Below are 3,511 nucleotides of genomic sequence, written 5' to 3' on the forward strand. Positions count from 1 at the left end.
CAGCTGGACGGCGGGACAGCTGGGCGGCTTCTCCGGACAGCTCAGCAGCTCTGCACCTTCCTCTAACAGAGGAAGGTACAGAATGGCCGCTCCAGCGCGCTCCCGAGCAGTGACAGCTCGTCTGCGCATGCGCAGAAGAGCTGTAGCGGGGAGCACACTGAAGCGGCTCGTGCTGAAAGGAGAAGACCGGACTGCGCAGGCGCGTCTAAAAAAGCAAGCTGCCGGCGAATTTAGACGGAACCATGGAGACGAGGACGCTAGCAACGGAGCAGGTAAGTGAATAACTTCTGTATGGCTCATATTTAATGCACGATGTATATTACAAAGTGCATTAATATGGCCATACGGAAGTGTATAACCCCACTTTGTTTCGCGAGACCACCCCTTTAAAGGAAGACTCTGGGTCAAACTGTGGAATGCCTAGTGGATAGCCATCAGTCTTGCCTGAAGCATTCCTTTCAGATGGTTATATTATAAGCAGTGTATCTCCAGCATGTCCAATCTTTGGTTCATTAGGCTTCAAGAAGGTATCTTCCTGATCACCTTGTTGGCTTTAGCTCTACTACTTGGCCCCTTAGTTTGGTCTTTGGTGCTTCTTGTGGTCACTTTGATTCGGTCAAGGATCTGTTCATTTCTTCACTTGCATCCCATGTTCTACACGCTATGATTTCGAATATGTAAAATGTAAAAATTTGCTTTCTTATTAACACCCAATAATTTAATATGGTAAAAATGTAATCCTATCAACCACAAATCATATGCTATACTGTAAAAAAGGGACTCACTCTAGAAAGGTAAAAAAATTGCCATAGAGACAAACTAGAAAAGATGCTCAAAAAATTGCACCAAAATTGCCCAACTGAGTGAGCTCCATAGAAACTTGCTGATTGGCTAATGCCTGACCATACAAGGTACAACAGGAGTGCAGGAACTGAAAGTAATAGTAGAGGAGGTGCTGCCAGTCAGACTGGTAAGGGAGAAGATGCAAGACAGAAGCAGGATTGTCTCATCATGGAGTGCAGTAGACTGGACAAGAACCACCTAAAGGACCAGGAGAGAAGCAGAGAGGAGTGCTCCTGACCCCCAGATGACGCAGTTGGGACCACAAGTCAGTAGTAGCTGCAACTCCACTCATTGACTTGTCAGTGAGGCTGGCCTCAATAAAGAATAGTAAGTGTGCACGTCCATAGGGACAGGAACTGAGTACTCAGCAGGCTTGCAGACGCATATGCGGATTTCAAGGAGACGAGACTGAGGAAGATATTCGGCATTGCGCAAATTCTTTATTGATGGACTGAGATAGTTTGCGAGAGAACTAGAAAACAGAAACAGAGGTGAAGGGTATTAGCAATAAAGCAGTAATACACTTTTTCCCAAGTGTCACATCAAAGTCTTTTTTACTGTGGATTTTCCTGAAGGGTATTAGCCTCTAAAAGGGAAACTTCTGAGAAAAAGTGTTATTGATATTGTTCACAGAGGATTACTGTTACTATAGATTGCTCAAAAAGTTCTAGTTAGCCATAGATAGTGCATAGGTATTTGAAGATGTAAGTTTGACTGCATAATCATTATTATTCCATTGTTCACTTTTATTCCTGTGTTACTAAATAAATATTCTATATTCCAGTTATTCAATCTGTTGCATCGTATCCTGAATCCTGCATCGCTACACCTCCACCCACAACACATATCAGGGGTGTAACTGTTGGGGAGGGGGTTTGGTGTCAGGGTGGCGCGTTAAACCAACAGACCTCTCTGTCTGGCCAGAGTGACTGCACAGACCATGGCAGCAAACTGAATCTTTATACCAGACAATCGAAAAGCCTAACAACATCTCTTCTGCATATATATAAATGTCTAAAAATGATCATTAAAAAGGAGATTTGTGTCATCAGTCATGAAAGCAAAATATCTGTGTGTCTGTAAGAATCTTCTGGATGTCTCCAGTCACCGAGTGGCCCACATCAGGTTATTGTCCGTCCCGGTCTTGTTTCTTTCTTCTCAATAATTGACTCTGCAGAGTCTAATTGTAGCATACATTTTGTGACTCTTCCATGTCTTGCTAACATGTGTGTCGTGTTGTCACAGCAATTGGGTGTTCAGCAATGATGTCACCGGCCCAAGTGTCTTGCTACCATTGCAACAAGACACAAAGCAATTCTCTAGAAAAAAAAAACAAGGAAATATTTCCAACATTCATGGTGTAAAGCAATTCTGGTAGCCAATTTAAACATGGAAGAGTCTCCTGACCCTTGCCTAACTTGCCTCTAGCCATCTATGTACCTGTACGATTTGTTTGTGTTTTCACTGTGCTCTTTTTGCCCATTGACTTGTCATTCGGATTATTACATCCTATGAGGAACGGTTAAAGGATCGGGGAATGTTTAGCTTGCAAAAAAGAAGGCTGAGAGGAGATTTAATAGCTGTCTACAAATATCTGAAGGGCTGTCACAGTGCAGAGGGATCAGCCCTATTCTCATTTGTACAAGGAAAGACTAGAGCAATGGGATGAAACTGAAGGTTAGGAGACACAGATTAGATATTAGAAAAAAACTTTCTGACAGTGAAGGGGGATCAATGAGTGGAACAGGTTACCAAGGGAGGTGGTGAGTTCTCCTTCAATGGAAGTCTTCAAACAAAGGCTGGACAAATATCTGTCTGGGATGATTTAGTTATCCTGCTCTGAGAAGGGGGTTGGACCCGATGACCCTGGAGGTCCCTTCCAACTCTACCATTCTATGATTCTACTCTGCATGTTTTGATGTCTGGCCTGAACTCTGAATCAACCTTTGTTTGCTTTTTACAGATTACTGATCTTCTGATCCACAGCTACATCTGACTACTCTCCAGTTTTGACACTGTTGCATATTCCTGCAGCAAAGTGGTGGCTATTCTAAGGGCCGTGACCAACCGATTAAGTCCAAACTTATTTGCAGTGGTCCTGCCTTCATCTATCCCTTCCTTTTTTTTCTTTCTTCCTATCTTATTCTCTTGCACATCCCCTTCCTTCCTACCTTTACTTCCTTCCTTCCTTTGCACCTTTCCTTCCTTTAAGTCTCATAGTCTTGCAAGTCTCATTGTCCTTCCTTCAATTCTCATTGTCTTACACCTTTTTTTCTTTCAAGTCTCATTGTCTTGCACCTTTCCTTCCTTCCATCCTCCCTCTCTGAGTCTCTTGCACCCTTTCTTCCTTCCATCCTCTCTCTTTGAGTCTATTGCACCCTTCTTTCCTTTCTCCCTCTCTCTGAGTCTCTTGTACTCACCCTTCATTCCTTCCATCCATCCTCCCTCTCTCTGAGACTCGTATACCCTTCCTTCCTTTCTCTCTTTGAGTCTCCTGCATTATTCCTTCCTTCCTTCCTCTCTCCGAGTCTCTTGCATCCTTCCTTCCTTCCTCTCTCTGAGTCTCTTGCATCCTTCCTTCCTCTCTCTAAGTCTCTTGCATCCTTCCTTCCTCTCCCTGAGCCTCTTGCACCCTTCCTTCCTCTCCCTGAGCCTCTTGCACCCTTCC

This window comes from Eleutherodactylus coqui, chromosome 4 (genome assembly GCF_035609145.1).
Source record: "Eleutherodactylus coqui strain aEleCoq1 chromosome 4, aEleCoq1.hap1, whole genome shotgun sequence".
Classification (NCBI taxonomy): Eukaryota; Metazoa; Chordata; class Amphibia; order Anura; family Eleutherodactylidae; genus Eleutherodactylus; species Eleutherodactylus coqui.